Genomic DNA, 20,152 nt, shown 5'->3' with positions numbered 1-20,152 from the left:
TAGCTATATCAAAACCTAGACATGTGGGGCTATACCAAAACATGGACCTATGTTGACGATTTTTAGTCAACAAGTTTCGTGCACACTGAGAACCTCAAATGTAAAATTATAGCTAGTTCAGTCAAAAAATGTACTGAATATCTTCGGAAGGTACCGTTATTTAAGGGCTATACTAAGATATACACTTCTGTTGATAATTTTGTTGGACAATTTTTGTGGCCAACATCTTTTAACATGTACATCTCGTGTAAACTTTTCCAGCAGAATGTTGAATAGGTCACACGCAAGGCTGTCTCCTTGTCTGAATATTCTTTTGGTATTAAACTCTACGGAGAGGTTCTTTCCTATGTTATCTTAGGACCGTGTATCAGTGAAAGTCATCTTACAAGGGCGAATAAGCTTTGCGGGGATACCAAATTCAGACATGGCTTGGAATACATTTGAGCGTAGTGGGCTTTTGAAGGCTGCTTTATAACCGACAAAAAGATTATAGGTGTCGATTTGCATCTCTTGGATCTTTTCCAAGATTTGTCGCAGGGTAAATGTCTGGTCAATGGTGGATTTGCCAGGTCTAAAGCCGCATTGTACGGTCCAATTATTTCGTTGACGATAGGCTTTAGACGTTCACACACTATCCATGACTACACCTTTTTCACACGTAATTCGAAACATTGCAGTTGTAATTCGTAACATTTCATTTGTAATTCGATTATTTATTTGTAATTCGTAACATTTTATTTGTAATTCGAGAATTCCAATTGTAAATGAAATGTTTCGAATTACAATCAGAATTCCTGAATTACAAATAAAATGTTACGAATTACAAATGGAATTCTCGAATTACAACTAAAATGATTTGAATTACATCTGAAAAAGATGTAGTGGCACAAGATGCTCAGGTTCCAATCGTCGTGTTCTTCCTGCTAAATGACGCTGACTAGCTGATACATACACCTTATCAGCGTGTCACCTCCGGTTTTGAACAGCTCGGCTGGTAGGCCATTGCCTCCTGCCGCCTTATTATTCTTCAGCCGGTTTATTTCTGTCTTTACTTCATCTTGGCCGCGCGGTTTACATTCAATACCATCTTCTGGGATCGGATATGTGATATCTTCGTCGTCTTCGCTACAATTGGATACCAATAGTTTGCATAAATGCTCTTTCCATATCCTGAGCACACTATAGATATCAGTTACTAAATTAACATGCTGGTCTCAGCAGCAGGATGTGCCTGTACCAATGCCATTAGTTTGATGTTTCATCAGTTGGAAGAATTTTCAGACTCCATTCTGGCTTCTCTAAATGTCAATTTTTTTTCACACTCCCGCTACTCTTAAGACACACTGTTCGGACTCGGCTATAAACTAGGTTGTTTGTGGACCAATTATTATTATTATATGTTACTTTTTGGAGGGTGTGAAAGCCAGCTCCCATGGTGACACCACCTGGAGGTAAGTGTTCACTTGATATGAAAGAGAGACCAAGATGAGTCCGGGGCTTTGCCATGTTAAAACTGGTCAGGGACGTTGCTTGGTATCTTTCATCCCCTACGTTGCAGCTAGTTCGGTTTAAAAATGCTGCAAATTACTTCAAAATGCAAATTACTTGAAATCCGGAGATATTGTTATATGGGGACTATACTAAAACATCCATGTTCGAACTTTGTAGGCTTATGAACTCGGGTGCCAAAATATAGCGTTCTAGCTTAATGGTTTTGAGGGACTCAGGATGTTACCCTGATCAAAAATCGATGAGTTACAGGCAGAAAAACAAAATTAATATAACATCTATACTATAATGGATATCCATCTAACATTGGCGGTGATATCTTCGGACAGAATCTCTGAACAAATTTCCGTCTGCGATGCCAACAAACCCCACTTAGAGACAATTTTCTATTAATGCGCTATTTATGGAAGTTCTTTTATGGACGTTGTAATGATTTTCTTGTTGTTATCGTTTTGTAATTACTAGTAGAACAATGTCCACGAGTATGTTGAAGCTATCAACACTAGCTTGAATTATTATATGTTGCATTTATATTAAACAAAAATAAATAAAAATTGCATATGCGAATTTTATAACCTATCACTTTGTTTTTCGACAACAATCGAAAAAAATCCTCTGGAAAATGGAACGAATTCGGAAAGAAAATGTGCAGAGATTCTTAAAAAAATTGTAGAAAATACATACAATTACTACACGGAGGGAAAAAAGGCCTCTCATATATATATTTGTTTGCAACCAGTCCCAAACATAACATATGTATGTTTGGGTACAAACAAATATTTGTTTAGATAAAATATAAATACAAACCCAAAATCCACCAAAAAATACACATACATATACACCAGAGTAAGACAATGTGCCTCCTGTGAGCGTAAATTTATTCTCGCTCACAACCTGTGTAAACTATAAGTGGTGGCGACCGAGAGTAAATTTGCGCTCACGGGAGACCCATTGCCTTACTCCGACATACACACATTTATAAATGGTGGTTGTGTTTCCTTTATTGAAATGTATAGAAATACCAAACACAAAAGCAACAACAGACGCGTAGAAACATACAAATTTCCAAATAAAAGAAATAGTGTCACACTTTTAGAAAGAAAAACAAATAAAAACTATTAATTATAAAATATAGAAACATCGTTGAACGCTTCTCGTTAGTTGTAAAATAAAACACATTCTCCTCAAAATTGAAATCATCAACGGCAAATCGGCATCTGAAATAATGTAATAAATAGGTACATCGTACATCTATATTTCAAATATATGAATATATATGAAAAAGGTATTAATACATTTAATTAATTAATGAATAAATATTAAATGCGATTTCTTCTTAATTCATACAATTTTTTCTTTTCGTTTTCGTTTGTAGATGAATAAATCGCAACAACAAAGTACGGAAAACATGTGTTTGGTCGCGATATGCATACACGCCACCAAAGTAAAAACAAACTTTTTCACCCTCCCGTCGTCGCTTCTATGTCTTCTATTGCACCATACACACAGCTCTTTATTGTACAGGGCTCGCGCTTACCCTGTTGTTACGCTCTTTGACAAACATCCTCTCTCCACCCGTAAAAATATGTTGTAACATAAAAAATGTGTTGGTACCCAAACAATTAAAATTGAGATATGTTACAAAATGTTGCAAACATATATTTGTTTGGACCCAAACCAAACATATATTTGTTTGCAACCAGTCCCAAACGAATATTCGGATCCAAACATATTTCTTACATATATTTTTCTGCGTGTAGGAAAATATTAGAGACATTTTTTGCAATCAGTTCTTTTGCTGGTTGTAATCCGTTGCTTACATTGCTTTGTAATGGGTTATTCGTCTTATGTGGCTGGGTTAATGTCTCCAGAAAATGCATTCGGTTTTGTGAAATATATTCAGAGCAGTATTAATGGATTTTTAATTCTTTTTCAAACACCTATCACGACTTGACTGATGGTTGATGGTTCCTCGTTTTCCATAAATCTCTGTGGCACTTTTCTGTAAGCTTTCATGAATTCGGAAACGGCAACACTGATCTCAATTGTGTTTCTGTGTATGACGCTTTCTAATATGCGTATGAAAATGTGAGTAAATGAGCACTATATATACATATGATTTGTGTACATAGTGTTTGTCACCCTCTTTCTCTATCCTTTTGAATGACAAATACTATCTACCCCCTGCTGCTCACAACACGCAATATTCCATATTACACTCAACCCCTATTTTTTTTGTACCCAAGGGGTGGAGTGATGAAATGTAATGGCAGTAATAATGTCAGAAAAACACACACTCATACACACAGAAAACCGGTAGGGTGTGTTTTTCTAGGCTCACGACTTAACACCGGCAAATGTAAACCTACTGCCCCTTCCACCTTCTTTCTTTTGCCACTCTTCAAATAATAACCCCCAACAGCATTTGTAAGAAAAAATTGTAATGGGTTTGTTTTTCTTTGCTCTCTGTCCCGCTGCAGCTACACTTCAAGTTGCCATTTTACATAGTTATATACTTATCCATGTACCTCTACAGGGAAATATGTGTATGCTCACAACTGTTTATTTACATAGTCCTATGTATGGTCTTACGTAGACGCATATGTACAAAAAAAGCATTTAATGTTTTTATTTCTTTGCCGGAGTGTGCTTTATTTTTGTCTTGTTCTCTGCTGTTTTTGCTAACTTCACAGTTCCTTGTCGTTTGACAAATCAACCCCTAGGTTAGGCCCATCAATTTGGCGGGAGCAAAAACAGCAACAACAACAACATGCCATTACCTACAATAACACCAACCAACCATATTTTTAATACCAGAACGAACTGCTTCTTATATCATTTATTTGAGATTTGTTTTGTTGGTGTTGTTATTTTTTATGCGAATTCATATTGCAAATGTACTTAGTAGACGCGATTTCTGCTGGTTGGTTGGGCTATGGGGTATTTTACATATACTACACCGACAAAAAATATTAATAAACATTTTCTTTAAGTTTTAGTTTGGCTTGAGGTCATTAAATTAAAAACATTTTATTTTGTTTTTAATATTATTTTTATTCTCCGATATTTTGGTTGTCTCCGACGACCATCTTCAGGGATTTAGTATCACTAGAATTAACTTCCTCGTCATTTCAGAAATACTTTCCAAACAATTTTATCCTATGGATTAGTCTACACGAAGGAGAAGAAACAGTCGCTCTAACATATGTCCCAAACATATGTATGTATGTTTGCAACAGTCCCAAACATAACATATGTTTGGGTCCTGCAAACAAATATATGTTTGGGTGCAAACAAATAGTTGTTTGGATGAAATATAAATACAAACCTAAAAGCCACAAAAAACATAAAACAAAAACACATTTATAAATGGTGGTGGTTTTTCTTTTATTAGAAATACCAAACACAAAAGCAACTATAGACGCATAGGTTTTTACACTCTTGCCCCTAAAAAAACTTTGCTTCAACAAAAATCAAAGTGATTCGATGTTAGGTCTTAAAGTGAACTTATCCGAAATTTTGTGTGGGAGGTACCGGATGAAGTGGACAAATATAGTCCATATTTGAACCTGATCTATATCTGGTAAATATATTAGGATGTGTAAAGTATAGACCAATTCGGCCACTCCCTTCAAGAGTTATCGTGCACACAATTTTTCCTAACATTTTTGAACATTTGTGGGGGAGTGAAGGAGTGGACCGATATGGCTTATTTTCAAACTTAAACTATGTTTGGACAAAATATTACTACGGCCATATTTTGGACCGAATCGGCAGATCCGTTCGAGAGTTATTTTGCGCTCCGTGTGAGGTGGTGTCATAGGGGTTTTTTGCAACTTTCATGCTATTTTCTCAGGAAGTATGGACTTGCCCCTGATGAAACTTGTACCGTCGTATGGAGGGTAGTGAATACAAGTTGCTAAAACAAAAATCAAAGCGATTCGAGAGATGGCCCTAAACTGAACTTTTCCGAAATTTTGTGTGGGAGGTACCCGAAGCATTGGACCTATTGAGACCATATTGGAACCTCATATTACTCTGGTAGAAAGTTTACGCTATACAAAGTATGGACCAAATTGGACACTCCCTTCAAGAGTTATCGTGCGCACAAACTTTCCGAACATTTTCGAACTTCTGTGGGGGAGGTACCGGAAGGAGTGGACCGATGTAGCTCATCTTCGAACTTAAACTAAGTTTGGGCAAAATATTACGAAAGCCAACATTTTAACTGAATCGGTTTATCCGTTCGAGAGTTATCGTGCGCTCCAGCCAGCAGGACAGACAGACAGACAGACGGACGGACATTGCTCAATCCACTTTAAATTGTCTGAAACACATTTCGTCCAAACATACTTGGGGTCTAAAACCATTATTTCGATGAGGCACATTTTCATCGTATCAAAGTGTATATACCCTCCTTAGCCTAAAGGCTGAGGGTATAATAAAAAATAACAATTTTTAATACCCAACATCCTAGGAGTAATAGAAACTTCTGTTCCAAATTATAAAATTCTATAAAACACGCAGAAGGACTGGCTGATTATATCGACATAGAATTCTATGCTGATCAAGAATACATGTATGTACTTTATAAGGTCTCCGACGAATATTTCGAGGTGTTACATATGGAATGACACTGCTAGTTATACCCTCCATATTATGATGGAGGGTATAATAATACTTTTTTAATTATAATTATAACAATAAAAAAATTATAATAATATATAATTATGTATATCATTTTTTTCAGTGTATGGCAATTTGTAAAAGTATTCTTTAAAAAAGAAAACGCAAACTATTGCACGCGTTTATTGTTGTTTTAGACCGCTGTAATCGTCGACAACGGTCGTAGTTGTTGTTCGTATTCCTGAACTTAGGGGTGGTTTAGTTCATTGGTTGCCATTAGATTTCGTCGGTTCCATGTTGTTTTATTTCTATGTTGTTGTTGTTGTTTACTACCATAATATTCTAAGCTGCCATTGTTGTTATTGTCAATCGTCTAAACAGATTTGTAATATTATACCAAGGGTGGCGTTCAGGCAGGCGACTTCCTCTTTTTTGTTTGAAATGTTTTTATTTTCAAATTTTAATCGTTTTAGGCAAAAAAAGTTCTGCGCTACATAACAAGTATGTATGGATGTGTAGGTTTGATTGTATAGTAGCAATGGGCTGGCAATTGAAAACGATTAGAAAATACAGTTGAACTTCTCTGCGGGGTAGCTTCTGGGAACGAGGAGATACTTATTGGAGAGAAAAGTCGTAAATAGAGGCTAAGATGAAGGAAATTACCGAAATTGCGGATCCACCGGCTTAGAAAATATTCTAATATTTTTACCTCCAAAAATTTAATGGATACCTAAATTTCTTCATGTACGTTTAAGCCTGATTTCCAATAGCATCCATAATTGTCCTCGAAAATGCGTAAGCGTGCATTACGTTTAGCTTTTTTTCATCATCAATCAGCTACACTGGCATATAATCAAACCTTCCTAGTTTCCTTGGTTTGCCTTATCTTCTTCTTTTCTACCTTTGATTTTCCAAAGAAAACTATCTAAACATTTTGATTAGTAAGGGGGCATGGCAGCACATCTCTGGCGGCTAACCAAAAGGAGGAAAAAACTTACATTTCACGCTAAAAATGCGTGCTCTGCGTGTAGTGAATAAAGGGGGTCGTGATTACTTAATGCGCTTCGTAGTCTCTTACATTTTGGCATCTTTCATTTTTTCCTTATCCTCAAATGTGAATGGTAGTTATCTGCGGTGGGAGTGTGCTAAAGGTAATATGATGACGGTGTGCCTGTGTATAGCTCTGCTGGCAGGCTTACTTCCAAATTTGTTTTTTTGCTTGCACTAACTATGAATAATGCCTTAAAATGTGTAGGTGATGTATGCGTGAAATTCAAAAGGACTGTTTTCATACTTTTCAATGTTAAGACAGCCATTGTACGTCGTTGATCCAAAAACGTGATCAAAGAAAAACAATGTTTTTTAAACAGACAAAATGTGTCGGTGAAATCTGCGAAATAGTAGGTGGATCAGAAAAGTGAAGAAACCGTTTAGCTATAGTTTTCTTTGAGTTTTGTATAAACCTTAGGGTTATGACATTTCGATTTTTCTTTACAAAAGAATGTTGAAGCAGGGGTAAATGAACTTTTGCTTAAAATAGCCTAAATAGCGTTTATTCAGACGAACTAGGAAAGTCTGCATCTAGCACATCAAAATCAATATGGGGACCGTTTCTTGGTATCTAAGTAAAAAGTCCTTCACATGTGATCTAATTTCCCTAGGGGGCAATAGGTCGGTGTCTATTTGAGGAAATTAGTGGAGTAAGTCTAAGAAAAAATTAGTTGATCAGGGGACTACAATTGCTTACGCCTCTGTTTTTTTTTTTGGAACTTCTCCTACCCTCTAATTTTTTCCATTTGAACTAAAAGCATTATATTTGAAATTTTATGGCGACCGGTTAACGTTAACCCTTGCCACCTGGGCGATCTTTGTTTTCATAGTAATTTTGATAAGTATGTTTTATAAGGCCAAAGGTGCATTTTCACGAAAATTCTCTAAAAGCCACATTCATGGTAGAATCGAGGAAAATTGTTTACCAGCTTAAAAACGAATCCTATAAAAACTTATGAAAATCGGATCAGATTTCGATATAGCTATATATAGGGCCAGTCTAGAGTTGCGTGTGGCCAGTTGATATTGTCTGTTGTTTAAATTATCCTCCTTACCCACAGCATTGATAGTGATTACTTTATTTATATGGCAAATGATCATGTTTTTGAGTGATTGAAAATTTAAGAGCTTTTCCTTTTATTCCCTTGGTATTTGTCTTTCGTCCTGCATCTTCTTTTATGGGCATCAAGATCATGAGGGCTAATAACATTTGCAGCTTTTTGTTATTGATTTTCAAAATTTGGAAATATGTATTAATCATATTTCCCATCCAAACGTTTGGGACACTAAAGCCCTGTTAAGCATACATATGTATATGTATCTTTTGTCTATGCTACTGTTATTACTTTCAATGTTTACTGTTGAGGATAATGTCAGTTTATCTTGACCACCATCATCAGTATGCAGTTTTGTTATTGTTTGTCGACAATTTTGATTGTTTGATGATCAGGATGATGATAATGGTTCTGTCCCTCTAATGTTTTACCTTGTTAGCATTTCAATTGGCTATAAATTTTAGCTAACAATTTCATTTAGCCATTTTCATAAGCCAAATATTGCCAATACAATTGAGGCAGCAAATGGAGACCTAACTACAGTCATGACAATATTTTTTGAAGAGCCATGGAAGTGGTTACCGCACATTTAGAAGGTTCTATGTATTTTGATATTGAAAAGATAGGTGTACTAAAGTGGTTATTCCGTTTGTAACTTCGATGGCTCTTTATCAAAGATTACATATACATTATAATTATATGTTATATATTATGTATTATATACACATATATATTATACTTTATAGATAAATAAATAATTTTAAAATCCTTTTTATAGAACTTCTTGTTTTCTTTTTTTCAGGTAAGTGTCCTTTGATATGTTCACAAGATTTATATTGAATGTAAGTTTGTTTATAATTAAGATGATTGGAAATGGTTAGTGAAATATAGAAGTTACTATATCCTGCTTGTTATGGAGGAGGTGAACAAGTCAGAAAGTGTCAGTCAGCTGTGTCGACAGAGATATACCCTCAGCCTCGAACCTAAAGAAAAAAAGTAAACACAACAATACTTCCGACGTCCATAGGATTTTTAGAGTTTTTGGACCTATTTATCAGGAAGTATGGACTTACCCCCGAAAGAGTGGTCCGATGTTGTCAATATTAAGACATGATAATACGATGTACAGCGTTTGGACCGAATCAATTTCCCCCTTCGAGGTTTATCCTACGTACTACGCGTATTAGTTGGTGCCGACAGGCTTTTTGGAGTTTTGGACCTTTATATCAGGAAGTAAAGTTGCCCCCGAAAAAAATTGCGCTGTTGTAACAGGGCCCGCAAGAAAAACTTGTTGCACAAAATTTAAAAACGATCCGTGACGAGCTGATAAGCTTTAATTTTTCCAAATTTTGTATGTGAGGTACACAAAGGAGTATACCGCTTTAGTCCATACTCAAACCTGATCTAAGCCTAGTAGTAATATGTTAAGTTATTAAAAATTCGGTTACTCCCTGCGAGAGCTATCATGGGCACCATTTTAGGGAATATTATTGAACTTTTGTGGGGGAGTAACCGGAAGGAGGTGGCCGATATGGCCTATCATTGAACTTAAACTAAGTTTGGAAAAAATATTACGATATCCAAAACCTTAAAATCGGTTGATCCGTTCGAGAGTTATCAACAAACAACTTAAGACGCGTTGAGTTTAAACGGCCCGAATTTTTCATAGCCTCCACCACGAGTTGCATTGTAGCAAAATTGAATAATTAGTTTATTGTATTTTGTGTTCCTACCAAAACATTGATTTGTATTAATAATTTTCCCAAACAAGTTTTGTATCCACATGCGATAAAGAACTCACCCTATATTAATACGTGGATCTACTCCAATCTCTGTAGGAATGTTTTATACCCCTAGCAAACACTAAATACCTAATTCCGTTTCGGTGTGATAGTATGGCTTAAACCTTGAAAATATCGAAATCTATAGGGACTATAGCAAAGCGTGGAGAGGAAAGTTTTATATTCCCAAGGAAAACATGATACCAACATTCAGCCATTTCGGTGTGATAATGAGGCGAAAACCTTAAAAATAGCGAAAATCAGGAGGTACCGTTCAATAGGGACGCATTCGCTGTCTCAATTACGACAGCAAAAGTTTTTTCAGGGGCAAGTCCATACTTCTTGAGAAAACAGCCCGAAAGTTGTTAAACAACTCCTATGGCAACATATGTATCGAGAGTTAGAACCGAATACTGCGTTCGACCACACTTTGGATATTGTAATATTTCTTCTAACACAAGCAATTTGTTTTTTTCAGCAACACAAAATCAAAAATATATTCGAATATTAGATAGGTCCACTCCCTCCGGTACCTCCCCAACAAAAGTTCAAAAATATTCGCTAAAATGGTACGCGCGATTTCTCATAGACGTAGCGACCGATTTGGTCCAAACTTTGGATTTCTAAATATTGTCGAAACTTAGTTAATGTTCTAATTTGGGCCCTATGTGTCCAATCCTTATGGTACCACCCCCACAAATGTTCAACATTTTTGTGTGGTTCGAGAATCCTTTGGACATTTTTACCGAAGGTTTTCCTAGTGGCCCGTAGGCTAGTGTCATAAAAAGCCCTATCTGTCGATATCCCCGCAAATTTTTGAGCTTGAATCCTATCCATACTTTTGTCGATTCCTACGCCCAGCATTTTGAAAACCACCTAAATACATACGTTTTGTTGGGAAAGAAGTATTTCAAACCACTGTCGGTAAAGCCGACTGATACTTTTTTACTTGTTCTATTTTAAGAACTGTTGATGTTGGAATTTGTTTTAATTTCTACACACTTGCTCTCTATGGGACGCTTACATGCCTACATGTGCACCACCAACTATTCTTTGTTTTTTTAACTAGAAGTACCCGGCCGAAGGTAAGCGTTGAACACACAACTTAGTAAGCATTTAGTAGTTATTGTTGTTTACATTACTTAACAATGGGTTATATAATGACTAATGGATCCCAATTGTTGCTGGGTAGTTATTTTCAGATAATGAGTTTAAAACTTTGAAAATACCGAAAATTGGGCGGATCCGTGCTTTGGCGGCCATATCAAAACGTGGACCTAGAGCAACAAATTTCTAGGGGAAAGTTTAGCGCTCAACACGAAGACCAAATTCCAAATTTAAGGCATTTTAGTGTGAGAATTAAGTTAAAACCTTGAAAATTCCGAAAATCGGGAGGTACCGTTCTATCAAAACGTGTATCAATATAACCATCTTTCAATACCAAACATCCTAGGAGTAACATAAGCTTCTGTATCTGTCTTAAATATTGCGAGCTGTATCTTGACAAACGGACATCGTTATTTCGACTTGGAATTTTCTGGGGTCTCCGACGAATATTTTAATGGGTTGCACATGGTATATAGGACGGTCAATTCTATGTGGAAAACCACAATTTCTTTGCCTGATGTCCTCGGGCGAGATCTCACACATCGATCCAAATTCATGCCTTTTTGATCGGCCAAAACATGGAATTGATGGACCATCCGCCGTACAGCCTTGACTTGGCACCCAATGAATTCCTTTTTTCCTGCACATCAAGTAAAAATGCGTGGTCAACGAAAACGTTCGAAAACCATGTTGGAGGTGTCTCAATTGGAGTGGAAAAATTCTTCTACAATAGATTTTTTATACCCTCAGCCTTTAGGCTAGAAGGGTATATACACTTTGATACGAAAAATGTCTGTCTGTCTGGCTTGTGCGCACGATAACTCTCGAACAGTTCAAACGATTCGAACCAAATTTTGGGTATCGTAATATTTTGTCCAAAGTTAGTTTAAGTTCGAATATGGGCCATATCGGTCCACTCCACAAAAGTTCAACATTTTTCTGTAAAATGGTCTGAACGATAACTCTCAAAGGGATCGGTTTGGTTAAAACTTTGCACATCGTATTATTCCTTCCAGATATAGATCTGGTTCGAATATGAACTATATCTGTCCACTCCTTCGGGTACCTCCCGAACAAATTTCGGATAAAGTGAAGTTTAAGGGCTCCTCTCGGATGGTTTTGCAATATTTTTTCAGTAAGTTTTCTTTGCGGCTCCCTTTATGACGATATAATTTTTTTCTTGCGGAAGTCCATACTTCCTGTGATATTGGCCTAAAAGCTCCAAGAAACCCTGACGGCACCAACCAAAAAGGCAAATACGCAAGATAATCCTCAAGGGAATTTCTGATTGGTGCAGGATTTGCACATCGTGTATTATTTCATCCAGTCCAGTATGGGATTGAAATATAGACTATATCGGCCCACTCCTTCGGGTACCTCCCACACAAAATTCGGATAAAGTGAAGTTTAAGAGCTCATCTCGCATCGTTTCGACTCTTTTTCAGTAGATTGTTGGAGAGGCCTCATTTACAATGGTACATTTTGTTCCGGAGTAAGTCAATACTTCCTAAGATAATGGCCCAAAATATTCAAAACCCTGTCGGATATTGTGCAAGATAACTCTAAAATTTTTCAAAAATTTCTTTCAAACTTATTTTAACATAATTAAATATTTTGAGTCCTTTATGAGGAAGATTGGTTGGCAAAACTGTTTGGTATATGTATGTCAATGATTTGGTATAAGCCCACGTTGCGGTACCTACAGATTTTAAATCAAACTCGTGATATTAAATCAGTATATTTTATATACGGCATAATTATTGTTTGGTTTGGTTTTGTTGTTTTTTTCTTGGTCCGTGGCTGAGGGTATTTCTCCGTCAGCACAGCTGACTGATACGTCCTTACTTGTTTTAATTGACATCCAGCCAAAGGTATCAAAACGAGGGTTTGAGCGCATGCAAAGTTGCATAAATCACCCTGAAGAATACTTTGAAAAACAATAACACCAATCTTCTTGTAAGAAGGGTTATCTTAAAAAATGACAAGAAGATCATCTTAAAGAATACTCTGGATTTTCTCATAGAAATTCTGCAAGAAATCATGTAGGAGTGTGCTCACAGGGGATCAATATCACTTCTATAAGAGAGCAGTTGGTTTTTTTAGTCATCTTAAAACACCACAAGGACTTAAATAGAGGCCCAGTAGGTACTTTTAAAGAAGAGTTGTCGACGTTCTAAGCCATTATCAATCTTCCGAACCGAATGACATAGCACAATGTATGACAGAAAAAAGGGGTTACATATGTGTATGTATTGAAAATTATTCTGGAAGGTAGATATATCTAGAATACTGGGTTGTTTTGATAGAAAAAAGGGTTCCAAAATACTTCACATCTGCAAATAAGCAATAATATTCATATAAATAGAAGTTATCAACATCGGTATTTGTCTAGCCCAAGGCAGATCCGGAAAGGAGGAGGGCGGAGCAAGTCAAGAAGACGACCGGCATATTTGCATACATATACACTTTTAAGATCAAGGTGGTGAAGGAGTTGTGCCGAGGATCTGAATGGCCAATAAGTCTCGAGAGAAGTCTGATAGTTCCCAACTTCACCTAGGCGCTGGGGCACGGATCGGAGTACTTATTAGTAGCACAGTCTGCGAAAGCCGTCACTGTACACTATTGGTTGGATGTGTAGGACTCGCTAGATTTCATTTTTCAATACAACTTTCCCCAGGTGATGATAGCTCATTTAATAAAATTTATTTAAAATGAACCAAATAGGCTTTTGATTTTTGTTTGCAAGAGAATTCGTTTTCAATTTAACACTAATGGCCAAATTCTTAAAAAAGTTCACTGTAAAGCAGTTTCTAATTCGACCATGCCAAAATTTGTTTCTTTATTATTTTTTGGTTGTTGTCTTCTTGCAGGACATCTTACCCATATGTTGTTGTTTATGGTCAGGGTGATACTGCTGCGGCTAAGCTTCCCCATGTAGCTAGAAAAAAATCCCCAAACAGTAGATTATCTTAATTTAAAGATATAGCTTAACTTGAACTATTCAGCATAGCCAACATACGCATGTCGTCCTCTGGTCCTCTTTCACCCATACTGGTCACACACATTTCACTATTCAGTCAGCCAGATAGTCTTTAAAGCTGTTGTGCCATTTTAGGTGGTGCTCAATCTAAGAAGCATGTTGGCTTATTTACCAGTGGCGTGAAGGTACAAGAAATTGACCGGCTGTTAGTGTGTCGTCGTATGACCATAGGAAAACTCCTTGACTTGAGGTTATACGCCTGCCTGAATGCCTGCTTTCTGTTCTTTTTCATTGTGTTTTAGTTTTTTTTGTCTTCTTTGCCAGGCTGTTGATAGGATTATAAATAATTCACATTTGATTAGAGTTGAGAATAAATTTTTGTTCTAATTCAGGAAAATCACGACAGCGTTTAGCATTTTCTTTTGTTGGTGGTTGTGTTGTTGTTGTTTTTTCGTTCTGCTCTGCTGTTGGCACGATCACCACCGTTCTTTTTCTTTTCTTTCGAGTATCTGTTCTTTTTTTGAGGGAGTTTTTAAATGCGAATCGCCTGTTTTTTCTTTTGGCTGTTTGTGTGTGTTTCGTTTATGGTTAAGTCTAAAATTTCCTAAGTTTATAAATATAGCTTTATTGGCCTTTATAGCTGTTGTTGTTCTTCGTTTTAGTTCACTTTATTATTTTTTCATAGCTTAAATAAGATCACGTTTATGGCTAACTTATGGTTTATTACAACCTTATGTGTGTGTGCTCAAGTCATTAAATATCTGTGTTTCTTTTTTTTCTGACTTCTTTGGTTTCTTTCGTGGTCAGGCGGAGTACTCGTATATATTAAGGCAGTGTACAGCAAAGGAAGGTTACAAAAGGTTAAAAAGGTAGTTACAGATAATGAACTAGAGAGAGGGTAGTCTATGAAATGTTGATACTTGAAGATATCCATAAATTGTCGATAATAGAAATCACTAGCCATGAATGTTAGATAAAGTAAAGATTGCAATGGCGATATATATTAGAGAAAAAGTTTTTCGGATAAGAGAGTAAATGTAAATGACAGAAAATACTGTTAGTTAAAACATTGTTGCTTTTACTCCCAAATACAAACAAATTTTCTCCTTGGCTTGTACAATTAGATTCATTGAGCATCACGCCTTGAGGTTATTTCTTAAACGTTTTACCAGGCAAAACTACTTACTTCACCAATTACTAAGTAAGAGTACGTGCCACAGAGCGTATGTGTCCGACTACAGCAAATTACGAAGAGTTGGTGTGCTAAAAATAAAAAGTTCGCATGTTGAAAAATCGCAAAGAGCAAAATAACATGTAAGAAAGTATCAGTCAGTTGTGCCGGCAGAGATATACACCCAGTCTCTGACCCAAAGAAAATAAGTCAACACAATATTTCTGACGTCTGCAGGAGTTTTTGGGTCACAAAAAAATACAGCATGTTGCCCGACTTAAACTTTGTGGGGGACGTACCCGATAGCAGAGTCCGACGTAGTCAATATTCGGACATAATCCGAGTCTCTAAGAAATAATACGATGTACAACGTTTATCGGTTTCTCCCTTAGAGGATTATCTTACGTGCTACCTAGTTTGGTTGGTGCAGGCAGGTTTTTTTGGAGCTTTTGGACCATTATCTCAGGCATTTTGTACAGAAGTTAAAATTGGGACATTGCGCTAACTCCTGCCCACAAAAATACTCGATATTTGGTGATTTTGTCGACCCATGAAGCTCATCTTTCATGACAAGGCTAAGAACGCGATCCAGTACATGAGGCTGAAGGTGGGTTAGGGGTGACCATTATCTGCCAACATTTGCTGCAGTCAAACTAAAACGCCTGTCACGTAGTAGTAGTTGTTGTTGTTGTAGCAATGCAAATATGTTCTTTCGTATATATTTTCAGTTATCAGGTTATGAATCATATCCAGACTCAAAAATTCTGCAACTTTGACTGGTTGCGTCCATAAAGAATAAGGAAACAGGTATATGGGGTTAGCTGGGCAGCTAAACAAATGCAAATGTGGTCAAAATCCCATGCCTGTTGCGTATTGTGGCATCAATTAGGGCCATTAACTGGCCTAAAACCATTTGTGTTTGCTGGCATTCGTGTATTGCGAAGGGAGTGTTCCCGCGGTGCGGTATTCACACTGCATTTCAGTACTGTCTGCGCGACTGCGTCATTATAAACGCTATCCGATCCTGCCTGAAAGGCTCGTTGGTCTCGATTATACCTTTGGACCTCTCTCTCTAGATCATGAAGATCTCTCCTGACATGCCATTAAATCGTGACGGGGATACACACTACGATAACACCCAAGCTGGTACTGCATCGACAACGTCCTGCCAAGCGCAGCTTTATTTCTATAGGAAGGGCTCTAAAGACGCTTTCTTTCTTTAACAAGGGTCTGTAGAAGCTTTTTTCTCTAAGAAGGGGACTGTAGCAGCTTTTTTTCTTTAAGATGGGGTCTATAGAAATTTTCTTTCTCTCAAAGGGGTCTACAGAAGCTTTTTTTCTCTAAGAAGGAGTCGAAAGAAGCAACCTTTTTTTCAGAAATGGTCTATAGAAGCTCCCTTTATTTCAGAAAAGGTCTATGGAATCACCCTTTACTTCAGAAAGGATCTATAGAAGCACCCTTTATTTCAGAAAAGGTCTATAGAATCACCCTTTATTTCAGAAAGGGTCTATTGAAGCACCCTTTATTTCAGAAGCACCCGTTATTTCAGAAAAGTTCTATAGAATCACCCTTTATTTCAGAAAGGGTCTATAGAAACACTTTTTATTTCAGAAAGGATCTATAGAAGCACCCTTTATTTCAGAAAAGGTCTATAGAATCACCCATTATTTCAGAAAGGGTCTATAAAAGAACCCTTTATTCAGAAAGGGTCTATAGAAGCGCCCTTTATTCAGAAAGGGTCTATAGAAGCACCCTTTATATCAGAAAGGGTCTATAGCAGCACCCTTTATTCAGAAAGGGTCTATAGATGCACCCTTTATTTCAGAAATGTTCTATAGATGCACCCTTTATTTAAGAAAGGGCATATAGAAGCACCCTTTATTTCAAAAAGGGCATATAGAAGCACCCTTTATTTCAAAAAGGGCATATAGAAGCACCCTTTATTTCAGAAATGGTCTATATAAGCACCCTTTATTCAGAAAGGGTCTATAGAAGCACCCTTTATTTCAGAAAGGTTCTATAGATGCACCCTTTATTTTAGAAAGGGTCTACAGATGCACCCTTTATTTCAGAAAGGGTCTATAGCAGCACCCTTTATTTCAGAAAGGGCCTATAGAAGCACCCTTTATTTCAGGAAAGGTCTATAGAAGCACCATTTATTTCAAAAAGGGTCTATAGAAGCACCCTTTATTTCAGAAAGGGTCAATAGAAGCACCCTTTATTTAAGAAAGGGTCTCTAGAAACACCCTTTATTTCAGAAAAGGTCTACAGAAGCACCCTTTATTCAGAAAGGGTTAATTGAAGCACCCTTTATTTAAGAAAGGGTCTATAGAAACACCTTTTATTTCAGAAAAGGTCTACAGAAGCACCCTTTATTCAGAAAGGGTCTATAGAAGCACCCTTTATTCAGAAAGGGTCTATAGAAGCACCCTTTATTTCAGAAAGGTTCTATAGATGCACCCTTTATTTCAGAAAGGGCATATAGAAGCACCCTTTATTTCAGAAAGGGCATATAGAAGCACCCTTTATTTCAGAAAGGGCATATAGAAGCACCCTTTATTTCAGAAAGGGTCTATAGAAGCTTCCTTTATTCAGAAAGGGTCTGTAGAAGCACCCTTTATTTCAGAAAGGTTCTATAGATGCACCCTTTATTTTAGAAAGGGTCTACAGATGCATTCTTTATTTCAGAAAGGGTCTATAGCAGCACCCTTTATTTCAGAAAGGGCCTATAGAAGCACCCTTTATTTCAGGAAAGGTCTATAGAAGCACCATTTATTTCAGAAAGGGTCTATAGAAGCACCCTATATTTCAGAAAGGGTCAATAGAAGCACCCTTTATTTAAGAAAGGGTCTATAGAAACACCTTTTATTTCAGAAAAGGTCTACAGAAGCACCATTTATTTCAAATGTGGTCTATAGAAGCACCCTTTATTTCAGAAAGTGTCTATAGAAGCACCCGTTATTTCAAAAAGATTCTATAAAAGAACCCTTTATTTCAGAAAGGGTCTATAGAAGCACCTTTTATTTCAGAAAGGGTATATAGAAGCACCCTTTATTTCAGAAAGTGTCTATAAAAGAACCCTTTATTCAGAAAGAGTCTATAGAAGCACCCTTTATTTCAGAAAGAGTCTATAGAAACACCCTTTATTTCAGAAAGGGTCTATCTGCGGAAGTTGACTCGTTTTTTACTTCTTAGTTGTATCGATCCTGTTAGAGATGATGTTATCGGCAGCAAAAATATCGTCTTCAAATATTTTCTTCTTCTAAGACATATCGACATCAAAAAAATTGGGCGGGAGAAATTAAATTCCATTTCATCGTTGTCCACTTTGGTCAAATCGTACCAATCGTAGATATTTTTTCAACATTTCAAAATATGACTTAAATTAAATGTTAACAGTAAATCTTAATGTTGATCAGTGTGTTATAAGCGAACAAACCAACAAAAAACACCAAACCTATTCGAACAAATGAGAATTGATGTTTTCTTGCTGTGCTGTGAAACATTTTTCTTTGCCGTCACTCCAATGTGGGGCTGCTGCTCAACACTGAAATGTGTTACAAATTTGGAAACCAGCATGACGAAATTCTAGGCTAAATTTTTCTTCAAACGTCTATGCATTCCTTCGTTCATTTATTCCAATAACCAATAAATGTGTTGTTGCACCATCTGCGGTCGTGGTGGTGTACAACTCCTGGTACTGTCATAACACAACAACACCACGCTGGACTGACACAAGACCAAAAAATTTAGATTACTCTGTAAAGTCACAGCAAAAGAAAACTCTACAAAAATAATGATGGTGGCGTTGGTTGTCTGCGATTCGTAACCAAATTCAATACCATGAACCATACACAAAAATTATGGTAACAACCATTAAAGAAAGTCATTACATTTTAGCCGCCTCGTAACTGTTTAATAAATTATTGCCACAATTTGCACAAACGCACATTTCAAACATAGATACACAGATGTTCTGTGATTTTGTCTAGCAAAAGCCTACCAACTGCTGGTGGTGAGGCTGATGATGATGATGTTCACAATGACGAGGACAAATCACAACAAGAAGCGGGTCTCTATGATTTCATCTTTATTTCACCAAAGCCATACTGGAGCAAACGTTAACAGCCTCATCTTAGCAGCCTTCACCTGAGTCAACATCAGTGGACTCGCATTGTCGTCGTCATAGACTGCACCAACTAACCAACCAACCATTCCTACTCATTGAAGGCGGTTAAATTTCCAATTTTGTTCTCCTTCTTCTTCTCTATTTACGAAATTAAGCATTTTAGGTTGTTGTCGCTATTTGCTTGCCAGTCAGTCAGGCCGAAGAATATTCAACCTAAACAAAAAAATTGCAAGAACCCTTGCGGTAAAAAAATTCAACTGAACAGACGCATCCAAAGAGGAATAATCAGTAAGTTGTAAGAAACAAAAAACGTTGACTGTTGTTTATGACTCGAGATTTTCCGATGGGAAAACAGTTGCCAACAATCACGACAGTAACGCAACAACACTAACACCACCAACAACTAGCAATACTAACAACAACTATAACATCTATACGATGCAAATTTCTAGGCAATTTTCTGTCTTCCTTCCTTTCATAAAACAGTTAATGTTGCAATGATGCGTTGAGTTTTTGTCTTATGCCTCCCACTTCCTAGGTCTTCTTCTTCTGCATCATCACCTTCTTTTGGCCAATTCGTTGCATTTAGTGGTGGGGATTCAATAGCAAATTGCGTATAGTTTGAACGTGTGTGTTTAAAATTCATTTTCAGGAGCTATTAAACACAAGGGTGTACTAAGTTTACTCAATAGTTTGCTACTGCAACAATGTGAATAATGTGTTAGGTATTGGCTGAATAAAGTG

The 20,152-nt window shown here is 36.8% G+C and overlaps 1 protein-coding gene across 6 annotated transcripts in view; it reads left to right on the top strand.

The window, feature by feature from the left end:
* The window catches only part of mamo (maternal gene required for meiosis), a 698,235-nt gene that overhangs the window by 132,439 nt on the left and 545,644 nt on the right, over window positions 1-20,152 (top strand). The window lies entirely within an intron of this gene.

This window comes from Musca autumnalis, unplaced genomic scaffold, assembly GCF_047663935.1.
Source record: "Musca autumnalis isolate F117 unplaced genomic scaffold, ASM4766393v1 scaffold_3, whole genome shotgun sequence".
Classification (NCBI taxonomy): domain Eukaryota; kingdom Metazoa; phylum Arthropoda; class Insecta; order Diptera; family Muscidae; genus Musca; species Musca autumnalis.
Note: the sequence above shows the minus strand (reverse complement) of the source record. Positions and strands in the feature narration are given on the sequence as shown.